The following is a 13,079-nucleotide window of genomic DNA, read 5'->3' as shown; positions in this document are numbered from 1 at the left end:
CACTGGGGCGAGCCGACTTTGCCGGGCGACCTGTGAAGTCGCGGCGCACAGCTCGCACCGCGACCTCGGAGCGGCCAGCACGGACTTCATATAATTGAAGTCAATGCAGGTCGCTCCGGGTCGCCCCAAAGAAGCTCCGGACCCTTTTTCTAAGTCGGAGCGACTTGTGTCGCTCCTATTAGAACGGGTCCACAGCTTCTCTATGGCGAGCGACCTGTCAGGCGACCAGGTCGCCTGACAGGTCGCCCCAGTGTGAACCGGATCTTAGGGTCATGATCTGGTAAACCAAAATTTTGAACTTGGGAGGCTTTTTTTTTCTTCTTGTCCCTTTGCTCTCTACCCTAAACTCACACTAATAGCCTTGGAGATCACAGAAATGCTCACTTTTTTCAAATCTCTGCTTCCAATGGTAAGTGGAGGTGGGATCTGTGTGAGACAGAAGCATTGATTGGCTATATTTGCCTCAGACAGATCCTGCTGTTACCCCTGGTTCAAATCTGGAAGCAGCAGTCATATGGAGAAGAAAGACCAAAACTAAAAGGTAAAGCCAGCCATAGAGGGTTTGTACCATCATGTATGGGCAGGCTGAATATACCCAAGTTGATTGATCAGCTTGGGTACAACCAGCCTACCAGATTTTACGTGCGATTTTTGCTAGCCGTTTGCACCGAGAGAACACAATGGTTCAGCAGGAGGGACTCCCCTGTCACCTGACTGACCCGTAGTTGCAGGAAAAAAAATTGCTCTGTCTATGGCTGGACTAAGTTTTCCTACAATCTATAGGGCTACAATGCACCCATGTAGCCAGGACAGTGAGACTTTCCGTGATGGATGTAAACAAAAAATGGAGGCCACAACCAAAATTTGTAAATTGTATTCAGTTTAGTTTGCATGTTTGCTTTACCAGCTGTTCTTCTTTTTTTGTAATTCGAAAGGATTGTGTGCTTTAAAAGTTACATTTTTTTGGACTTCTTTTGTGACTAGCTGGGTAAAGTTGGCATTTTGTCTTGTAAGATAAACATAATTTGCACTGCAAATAGTCATATCAGGTATATCAGGTACCTTCTGTTGGTTTCTCTGCCTATTTTGACCAGATACTACTCTTTGTCCAAGCATAAAAGCAGTATATCAGGTATATTAAATAGTCCTTGATAAGTCTGTTAACCTTTTTTCCAGATGCTTGGCATCTGCCTCAGTTTCAATATCAAGTCCTTAAATGTGTTCATTCAGGCCCAGAAGTAGTGATCGACCAATATCGATTTTTCGCTGCCGATACTGATATTTTGGCCAATGCATATCGGTATCAGCCGATATGCGGCGATTTTTTGAAAATGTAAATTTTCGACACAAATCTGTTACTGAACATGTTAATGTTTGTTAATTAACCACATGACCTCTGAGATCGTCATCGTATGCCGGACGGAGCGGTATCACCTGGGTGTCACTTACGGCAAGTGGGTGAGAGATACCGATCTACCAGCAGATCTGCTAATGTGGAATTGCTTATATCTTTAATTTGTACATATGTGAGTGCCATTTCAATTACATTTGTAAATGGACTTATGCTATGTGACATCATTTTAGCCTTACATAAGCAATATTTGGAATATTGGTAATATCGGCCAGTTCCAGGGGAGAGAGAGAGAGATGCTTGGCCAATCTATCACCTTTACCCTCAGCTTATTTAGCAAGGCAGTGGCCATTTTGGAGGTGGGGTCCTTATCATGTTGGAATACTGCCATGCAGCCCAGTCTCCGAAGGGAGGGATCATACTGTGCTTCAGTATGTTACAGTACATGTTGGCATTCATGGGTCCCTCAATGAACTGTAGCTCCCCAGTGCGGGCAGCACTCATGCAGCCCCAGACCATGACATTCCCAGCACCATGCTTGACTGTAGGCAAGACGCACTTGTCTTTGTACTCCTCACCTGGTTGTCCCCACACACGCTTGACACCATCTGAACCAAATACATTTTTCTTGTTCTCATCAGACCACAGGACATGGCTTAAGTAATCCATGTCCTTAGTCTGCTTGTTTTCAGCAAACAGTTTGCAGGCTTTCTTGTGCATTATCTTTAGAAGAGGCTTCCTTCTGGGACGACAGCCATGCAGACCAATTTGATGCAGTGTGAGGCGTATCACTGACAGGCTGACCCCCCCACCACCACCCGTTCAACCTCAGCAGCAATGCTGGCAGCACGTATACATTTATTTCGACCATCGCGAGGCCTGTTCCGAGTGGAACCTGTCCTGTTAACCTGCTGTATGGTCTTGGCCACCACGCTGCAGCTCAGTTTTAGAGTCTTGGCAATCTTCTTCTAGGCTAGACCATCTTTATGTAAAAATTGTATAAAAAGATTCAGCGCTTAATGAGTAAACAATAATTTGACCAGCAGCTAACACTCAAGGGCAATCTGACTCCTTCAACATAAATCTTAAAATATAGTGTAGCGCAGTCTGATGAATCCCAATTAAATGAATAAAATGTTCAAATTAATAAGATCAGTATAAAACCAAAAATACAAAATCAATAATAAAACCAATTAATAGAAACAGGAGACAGTCCATAGCTTGAGGTGATGTGGAGCAAAACAAAGAGAGCAAAAAAGAGGAAAAAGATAAAGTCCACTTGTGATCTGGTGAAATAACAGCAGGTGTGACTTCTGTGCTCAAAACTTCCCACCACCAAACATTATCTGCCTCTCACCTCAAGAACTCGACCCTAAAGGGTCTAAAAGCATGTAAGTCTCCACGGAACACAGCATCAGATAATCCAATATGAACGGATCACAGCCTCCAGCACTTGGCCATCAAGGTATGGTAAAGCAATCTCTCACTGCAAAGTATGCGACTCAAATACACTTCCAGATACGTCCCCAAACATAAATAGTAAAAAGAGGAAATCTAGTGCTCTCTGTTTGATTGCCAAACTTTAATCAGCATATACAGGTATTGCACTTACATTGTATCCGGAGTGTAAAAGCATAATCAATTGCAGAGCGTGCAGCGTGCTGAACGGTGCCGAGTTCCTTCCTGGTTGTTATTGCAGCCGTAGAATCAATTGACCAGTCCCCGTACGCGTTACGTCAAATGGGCGTGGACTTCTTCAGCGGGGATGATCATCTTTATGTAAAGCTACAATTCTTTTTTTAGATCCTCAGAGAGTCCTTTGGCATGAGGTGCCATGTTGAACTTCCATTGACCACTCACTACACTGGTGGAATATCCTTTATCTAAAAGCTTTTTCCTCATGATTTGCCTCTGGGTAACATAGTTGGGCAGTGCAATTTGACCGAAGCCTGTGGAATTGGCTCTTTGGCACATTTTTCTTCCTCATAGGGTGGTGGCAACCCATAGCATGTACTGTACGTATGAATTGCCAGAAGTTGGTTAGAAATGTTTCTTTATAACTTGTTCCTTAGCGGCCTAATGGACTAAAACGTTTAATTCTGCAATGAAACTGTCTAGTGGATAGAGTTTAACGTATGTCTGGGTCGTAAGACAGCTTGTCCTCAAGTTCTACTATCGATTTTTGTATTGTGGAAATCCAAACAGGTTACTAAATGACATTACCTAGACTCTAATTACTCCGTCATTTCATATGTGAGAGGACAGGCTTATAAATACGGCTCTAAGATGACTTCATTAGACACCAGGAACATGGCATGTATAACCAGTCTGTTATGTCAGTGCAAACAAAAAAAATCAACTAGTCAACTAATTACACAGGAAATGATCACCTTTTGTCAGCAAATAAGGAAACTAGAAAACAACAAAGTTTTTCTATATGAAAATTACTATGGATCTGATCAGAAGGAAGTATTTTTTTATTATGCAATCAACAAGTTCCAACTTTTAAATTCATCTAGTAGTTAACCTCTCATTCTAATGCTAATTGCTTGGCTGCAATGCTGATTCTCTTGTTTCAATACTTTGATTCACTGACCCAACGCACATGTGCAGGAGAGTCGTGATCAGCAAGTTCGTAAAATGTGTCTCGTCAAACGTTATGTTTAAGTAACTTTTGCAATAATAAATGAAAATGGACTATATTTCCAACTACAGTAAAACCTTGGGTTGAGAGTAACCTGGTTTGAGAGCGTTTTCCAAGACAGACACTTTTTTTAATATAAATTTTGACTTGATAAACAAGCGATGTTTTGATATACAAGTAGCTTCATGTCACAACTGAGTATAAAAGAGAAGAGAGGTGCCTCTCAGTGTAGCAATATGGTTACATTTAATGAAGGTACAATATTTAGCAACTTACATGGTTAATGATTAAAACAGGCACATCTAAGTATGCAGGCATCCGGGGTAAAGCTGTCCACATCATAGACCATCCTTTGCACCGCCATCAACGTCATCCATTCCACGCTGCGCTTCACGAGAGCTTCAGGTCTCGCTTTCAGATCGCTCTACTGCAGGGTAGTCTTCCCGGTCACAACTGCAGACTGACAGCGGTGAGAGCCGGCGGTGAGGAGGATGGTCTATGTGGACAGCTTTACCCCGGATGCCTGCATACTTAGATGTGCCTCTTTTAATCATCAACCATGTAAGTTGATAAATGTTGAACCTTCATTAAATGTAACCATATTGCTACACTTAGCGGCGCCCCTCTTCTCTTTTATACTCTGTAGCTCCTGCTGAAATTTGCTGCTAATCCCCTTGTGGAGGTGCCATTTGTGGATGGACATTTTATGGTTACACAACCTATCACATTGCTATAATTTTTATATGGACTATAAACTGAAGGACTTATGAATAAATGGTTGTGGAACAAATCATCTGAGTTTCTATGATTTCCTATGGGGAAATTCACTTTCATATAAGAGTGCTTTGAAATACAAGCATGTGTATGGAACAAATTATGCTCGCAATCCAAGGTTTTACTGTATTATCCTTCTCTGCACATTTTAGGGGAAAAAAAAAAAAGCCCATGCCGTAGACTGCCTATTAAACAATCAGTTGGTTCTTGGTAACCTCCACAATCGGATAAGTGTGATATTGTGCTTGCACACAACGTTTAACTTGTTTATAGCAGCTAATGGTGGTATATTAACATTTTAATTTTAAAATATCAGAACCCAGCATTCGCTATATCTGGTCTCCCACAGTAAACAGAACATGGAAATGCAATTATTTTAGTAAATATAAACTGCTAAATACCTTTTCTCATCAGCAGTATATAGCAGTCTCGTGACTTCTTTCAATGTCCGGCCGAGCACTGGTTAAAGCTTGTAGGAGGAGTTTTCATTCTCCTGTCACTTTCCTGTGAGGCTGCATGACCCGTGACCCTCAGTCTGGACAATGCTGATTGGCCCTGTGCTGGTCACATGCACCCTCCTCGAAAAACAAAATAACACACCAAACTGAGCATGTGCAGAGTACCCTTAAGGCTTTGTACTGTCAGGAGGTGGATTGGAGTCAGTGGAAGAAGGGAAGGGTTTAGAGAAGACAGGATCAAACAGCCTTTTTACTCAATGCACATACTTAACGCCTTAGGTTCCATAGTGAGTATAACAAGCATGCTTTACTGCATTAATAAAATGGTTTTACTGCTGTGCGTTTAGTAACACTTTAAAGATAAAGTAATTATCAATGTGGTATTCAATTTTTTGTAACAGAGGTGGTTATTCCCTGACAGTACTGTTAGTGAATAGGTTGGAGCTACATTAAAGCAGTGATATTCTGATTATAACATATCCCTTTTAAGACAGCTTGTTCTCACATTCTACCATCAATTCATGTGTTTTGGATATCCACACGGGTAGCTAAATGACATTGCCAATTATACCATCTTTCCATGTGTGAGATGACCTGCATAACATGCAGTGTTGCTGGGATGTGAGGACAGGCTTATAAACACTATTCTAATATGTCCTCATTAGACACCAGGAACATGGTATGTATAACCATGATCTGTTATCTCAGTGCAAACAAACAAAATCCTCTCCAAAGTCAGCTAAATACAGAGGAAATATTCACCTTTTGTGAGCAAATAAGGAAACTAGAAAACAACAAAGCTTTCCTGTATGAAAATGACTCTGCGTCTGATCAGAAGGAAGAATCGCATGCTATTTTATTATGCAATCAACAAATTTCTTCTTTTTTTTTTTCCAAAATTTCTTTATTGATTTTTCAGGAGATAACACAGTACAAGCAAGTAAGATGAATACCGTACACATACAGTACATATAAATTTCAAACAATAGATGTTAAGCTTGTTTTAACGGTGTTGGTCACCCCATCTGGACACCCCTTTTGGGAACAAACTGTGTCTGGAGTTGGGGGGCAACACAGTCCACTTCTTCCTTTTCCAGGTAGAAGGATAAAAGGAAGAAATTGTTTCTTTATTGGTCATTTTAAAGAAAAATAACAGCATACCGAGCAGTTGATTGTTTGTTTACAGAATGTGTTTAGTATTATCATGTTCAGCATGAGGTTATTAACTAGGGATGTAACGATATCAAAATCTCACGGTACGATACAATTTCGATATTGACCTCACGGTACGATATTTATTGCGATATTGTGGGAAAGCTCACGGTATTGTTAAATAGCTCATAAAAAAATGCCCCTAACATTGATGGTCAGTGAGAAGAATGCCCCCCCTTAAAGTAGTAGTTACTTTGCAGACTGGAGTCGCCCAGACAGCCCAGAGTGAGAGAACATCCAGCCTGAGGGATCATCAATGAGGCCTGCAGGCCGCAGTATTAGAACAAATCTCTGTCTTTAATACTATTGAAGAAATAAGTTTGCAAATATGTGAAAGCCACATAAAAAATCACTTTGAATATTTACTCACTAAGTAAAAATATGATATGCTTGCTTTCCCCCTAAAACCAACTCTATGACCTAATGTTGCAAATCCTCCTGTTTAGTGTTTAATGAATGACCACAGATACACTATTTGAATTCCATCAGTATGATAGTGGCACTGGCGTCAGTGTTTTTTTTTTTTCATTTAATTTATCTTTACACGTGACATTACACTCACCGGCGGTCCGGTGTCTTGCTCTTGCCTTAGTGGTGCTGTTTCCTGGTGCCTGCCTGGAAGCTGCTCCGCTGAGTCCGCCGCTCTCGTGCGCTGGCTCCGCCTCTGCCCCACAAGCCCACCCACCCACACTGCTCCAAACCAACTGGCAGCCGCTCGCCTCGGCTCGGCCAGTAAGCACTAAGTACTGCAGCATAGGGAGGTGACAGGTGAGTGACCGTGACAGACAGGAGCCGAGACAGAGACGGCGGCCAGACCAGTGAATTTGAATAATACTCCAAGATGAGTCCCAGCCGCGGCTATTTTTTTTTTTCTTCTAGCGGCCGCCCCTGATCATCTGCCGCCTGCAAAACCGTGCAACCCAACCACGACGATATTGGGACACGGTAACCATCGCGATACAGCGACAGCGGCAATATCGTTACATCCCTATTATTAACAGGTAATATTGTTTTTGTCATTCATGACATGAGCCAGTCTCATCGTGGTTAGTTTGACCAGGCATCTGGTGGTATAGCGTAGCCTATGAGTGTAGTTGTATCTTAGACATGAACTGATATCTATGTTCTAGATATTCTATGGTTTCCAAAGGGTGAGTATATATTAATGAGTTTACCATAGTATGTCCTGGGATTACCTTTGGTGCATCATTGGTGTACCGTTTTTATGTTCAATAATTTTTATTGAGGTATTTAAAATACACATACAACAAAATAAAACATATCAAGATAATGTGAGTAAACAGGAGATAAGGAATACATGACCATAATGGAGGATGGATCCTTGACCCATCTCAATAACATGGGAACATGGATTAAGCACAACGTGGGCCATCTGCTAACTGAACTATCAGCAGGGAGAGTAAGACCCCGTTCACCCTGGGGCGACCTGTCAGGCGACCTGGTCGCCTGACAGGTCGCCGTAGGTCGCCTGCCATAGAGAAGTTGTGGACCCGTTCTAATAGGAGCGACACAAGTCGCTCCGACTTAGAAAAAGGGTCCGGAGCTTCTTTGGGGCGACCCGGAGCGACCTGCATAGACTTCAATGTTATGAAGTCCGTGCCGGCCGCTCCGAGGTCGCGGTGCGAGCAGCGCGCTGCGACCTCTGAGGTCGCCCCGGCAAGTCGGATCGCCCCAGTGTGAACGAGGCCTTAAACTATTACAGAGTAAACTTTGACATACTGAACTAAACTATGTGACTGTAAAAGTGTCAACAGGATGGGAGGAAATATCTGCTATTTGCCCAAATTGACCAGTCTCTGTGGAACTTAGAGCTTCTGAAGGTTGCAAAGGCGTAGGCCTGGTGTATCGTTTTTAAAGGGTATATATTGGCCCGGTCATAAGGTTGATGTTCAACCTGTTTTCGTTATAAGTTGGGGTGTATGAATTGAAGGGAATGAAAAAAGAGTTGATAGTGCAGTGGAATAGAGGGGAGAGGAGGTGAAGAAAATATGACGAGGAAAGGGGAGACTAGAAGAAGGGAGAAGAAAAAAAAAAGGGGGGGGGGAGGTAAGGGAGGAGAAAGGGGGATGGCTACCGCTTACTTTCCCCATCTGCAGGTTATCAGGTCAGTCCAAGTATAGGGTTTTTTTTCGTGACATCTGGAGAGGGACAGCTCCCTTATTATTAGGACCAGAAGGATTGAGATTTGCACGTCCCAGGTGCATTATCTTGCACTTATCCGCAACTGAAATTTAATGTGGATAAGTGCAAGATAATGCACCTGGGACGTAAAAACCCAAGGGCAGAATATAGAATATTTGACACAGTCCTGACCTCAGTATCTGAGGAAAGGGATTTAGGAGTAATTATTTCAGAAGACTTAAAGGCGGGAAGACAATGTAATAGAGCAGCACGAAATGCCAGCAGAATGCTTGGATGTATAGGGAGAGGTATAAGCAGTAGAAAGAGAGAAGTGCTTATGCCGCTGTACAGAACACTAGTGAGACCTCACTTGGAGTATTGTGCGCAGTACTGGAGGCCATATCTCCAGAAGGATATAGATACTCTAGAGAGAGTTCAGAGAAGAGCTACTAAACTAGTACATGGATTGCAGGAAAAAACTTACCAGGAAAGGTTAAAGGACCTTAACATGTATAGCTTGCAAGAAAGAAGAGACAGAGGGGATATGATAGAAACTTTTAAATACATAAAGGGAATCAACTCGGTAAAGGAGGAGAGCATATTTAAAAGAAGAAAAACTACCACAAGAGGACACAGTTTTAAATTAGAGGGGCAAAGGTTTAAAAGTAATATGAGGAAGTATTACTTTACTGAGAGAGTAGTGGATGCATGGAATAACCTTCCTGCAGAAGTGGTAGCTGCAAATACAGTGAAGGAGTTTAAGCATGCATGGGATAGGCATAAGGCTATCCTTCATATAAGATAGGGCCAGGGACTATTCATAGGATTCAGATATATTGGGCAGACTAGATGGGCCAAATGGTTCTTATCTGCCGACACATTCTATGTTTCTATTTGTAAGTGGATATTGTGTATAATGTGAACGTTTTTATGAAGGGCTATGTGGGTTATATCATTGGTCCTCAACCCTGGCCTACAGGGCCCACTAACAGGCCAGATTTTATGTATTACCTTGGGGAGATGCAGACTAGAATACTGCAATCACTGAGCAGCAAATTATATCACCTGGGATGTATTTCAGTTATCTTGAAAATCTGGCCTGTTAGTGGGCCCTGTAGGCCAGGGTTGAGGACCACTGATATAGATGGTTGTATTTAGTTGTAGATCGAAAATGTGTCCAGCAAGCCCATTTGGGTTCAAATTTAATGGGGGTAAACACATTTCTTCTTCTAAATTAATCTGGTGAAAGTAAACCTGTCATGAGAGAAACAAATCCTTCAAATGCTCTATGCCTGGCTGTAATGCAGACCCTCTTGCATAATGCTGACCCCCTTGCATCAATACTAAAATTCACTGACCCAGAGAAAGCCTGTAGATCAGGCCTGTCCAACCTCTGGCCCACGGCCCAAGACAGCCCATCACAAAATCATTAGCTTACCTAAAAATGATTCATTTTTGGTCATTTTTTATAAAAATGCATTTACACTTAGCAAACACATGCAGCCAAAGAAAAATGTGACCGCGTCTCTTTACTGGACTTTTATACGTTTTATCTTCCCAGAAAAATATCCCATTCTTTATAATCAAGCTTTATTCATGTCATCAGTTTTCAGCAGCACCTATATTTGTGAGCAACTATTTTCAAGGATGAAGCACACAAAGGGCAAAATAAAAACCACAATATCTAATGAGCACCTTGAGAATTTATTGAGACTTTCTTCTACATCCATTAAACCAGATATTGATGTGTTAGTTTATCATAAACAGTGTCAAATATTGCACTAGTTTTATGTTGCCCTCTTACTTTTATAATAAAAAAAAAAAAATTAAGTTTTATTACTCAGATTGGTACATTATCTATTTCAGTGCTCGTTAAAGTGGTTGTTAAGTTAAAACAAATTCACTGCCAGTCCCTCTGTTTTATTAATCCATCCTACACTGTGTAAATGTTTGTATAAAATGTTGCCTGTAAATACCTTATCTCAGATCTCTTCTGGCCGGTCCTGTGACCTCCGGCCGCTCTCCATCTCCGATCTAAGGGCTACAATGGGAGGGACCGAGATCTCCCTCTGATGTCAGCTGGGGAAGTCACGTGACGGCTGTGCTAGCCGCTCAGCTTCTCCCGCTGTAGCCCTTAGATAGGGGAGGAGGTTGGCCAGAGGTCACGTGACCGGCCAGAAGAGATCTGAGATAAGGTAATTACAGGCATCCTTTTTACACAAACATGTACACAGTGTGTTATGGCCTGATAGAACAGAGGGGCTGGCAGTTTTCTTCATTTGACTTTACTGCCAGCTACTTATAGCGACAGGAGGAAAGGAAAGGGGTGGCTCACACACACAGGAGCGGCGAGAGAGGAGAGCAGTGTAATGACGGAGGCACGTAAACTAACCACGGTAATCAGGGATCAGCAGCCATGATTATCGTGGTCAGCACACAGAGGAGGACACAGGAACAGGCAGGATCAATACGGTGTTTTACAGATTAGAAAGGGACAGATTAGACAACACAAGCACTGTGTTGTCTAATCTGCTATAAGAGAACATGATTCCTTTTTTTTTGGTTTTTGGTTTACAACCTCTAACTTGTGATCTTTTTCTTATCAGCTATCCTTATTGTTAGTGACTTTTGTGTATGGCCCATTACAATTCCTCTTCTTCCAATGTGGCCTAGGAAGGTCAAAAGGTTTTTAAATCCTTGATGTAGATGAATGTGGACCTTTCTCTGACTTTCCTTGGTCTGTGATTCAGAACACACAAATCCGCATAACAACCAGGCACTTCCAAAAGAAGGTCAGCTGTGGAAGCTTAGTATTTCTTTCATAACAGGTTTAATTTAAAGGGCCACTGTCATGACAGATTAATGGAGGCTGGCAATACTGAGCTCCCCATTGAGAATGATAGTTCCCTGGTCATTTCGATACTTTGACTTCTTGTTAAATGAGGGCAAGTATAGAGAGTAGTAGCTCTGACACTCATTTACATCTTGCTTATTTTAGGACTATAAAACATACTGAAGTCAAACACAGCCAAAAATCTAGCACTATAAGAAGGAGGACTGCAGTGGCAGCCCTATACCTCTACCATGACAGCCCCATACTTCTGCCATGACAGCCCCATACTTCTACCATGACAGCCCCATACCTCTGCCATGACAGCCCCATACTTGTGCCATGACAGCCCCATACTTGTGCCATGACAGCCCCATACTTGTGCCATGACAGCCCCATACTTGTGCCATGACAGCCCCATACTTCTACCATGACAGCCCCATACCTCTGCCATGACAGCCCCATACCTCTGCCATGACAGCCCCATACTTGTGCCATGACAGCCCCATACTTGTGTCATGACAGCCCCATACTTGTGCCATGACAGCCCCATACTTGTGCCATGACAGCCCCATACTTGTGCCATGACAGCCCCATACTTGTGCCATGACAGCTCCATACTTGTGCCATGACAGCCCCATACTTGTGCCATGACAGCTCCATACTTGTGCCATGACAGCCCCATACTTGTGCCATGACAGCCCCATACTTGTGCCATGACAGCCCCATACTTGTGCCATGACAGCCCCATACTTGTGCCATGACAGCCCCATACTTGTGCCATGACAGCTCCATACTTGTGCCATGACAGCTCCATACTTGTGCCACGACAGCCCCATACTTGTGCCATGACAGCCCCATACTTGTGCCATGACAGCCCCATACTTGTGCCATGACAGCCCCATACTTGTGCCATGACAGCCCCATACTTGTGCCATGACAGCCCCATACTTGTGCCATGACAGTCCCATACTTGTGCCATGACAGTCCCATACTTGTGCCATGACAGACCCATACTTGTGCCATGACAGCCCCATACTTCTGCCATGACAGACCCATACTTCTGTCACGACAGAGTCTCTTTAAGGGTAGATTCACCACATTGCTGGGGTTCCAGGCTTTTCTTTCACCTGAATTTTATTATATAGAAATAACAAGTAAAAATAGACTGTTTCATATCCAGAAGTGTGTACAAAAATATGAACAAATACAGAAGGAGTTTTTCTCCGTAAATTTGTAACATTCAAAAGTAACATAGGTGTAAAGGGTCATTAGTCCTAAGCATTGTCCTATCAGTTTATAGTCAATTAACAGAATCTTGTCTGGAGATGCAATATGCTTTGTTATGTGAAAAAGACTTTCAACTAAAGGCTCTTACGCTATAGAGAGCAGTGCAGACTCCCTCAAAGCCGAAGAGAGATACTACTCTTGCTTGAGGGCATAAAAAGAAAAAGAGAGAAGGGCGATGTTTTAGCGGAGAGTGAAAAGGAGAAAAAGGGAGAAAGATAAAATAAAAAAGGAAAAAAAAAGGGGGGGGGAGGGGGTTTAGGGGAAGGCCATCTCTGTCCAAGAAGTTCACTTTAGGTATGTTGATCCATAATCTTTAGTTATAATTCCAGAAAGCGTATAGGTGGTTGTGTTAGAGGGAAATAATCTAGCCAGGGCTGT

The 13,079-nt window shown here is 42.6% G+C and overlaps 1 protein-coding gene across 1 annotated transcript in view; it reads left to right on the top strand.

Annotated features, from left to right (window-relative positions):
* Positions 1 to 13,079, top strand: part of PIK3R4 (phosphoinositide-3-kinase regulatory subunit 4) — a 107,777-nt gene that overhangs the window by 14,383 nt on the left and 80,315 nt on the right. The gene's annotated exons all lie outside the window — the stretch shown is intronic.

This window comes from Pelophylax lessonae, assembly GCF_965119305.1.
Source record: "Pelophylax lessonae genome assembly, chromosome: 5".
Taxonomy (NCBI): Eukaryota; Metazoa; Chordata; class Amphibia; order Anura; family Ranidae; genus Pelophylax; species Pelophylax lessonae.
Note: the sequence above shows the minus strand (reverse complement) of the source record. Positions and strands in the feature narration are given on the sequence as shown.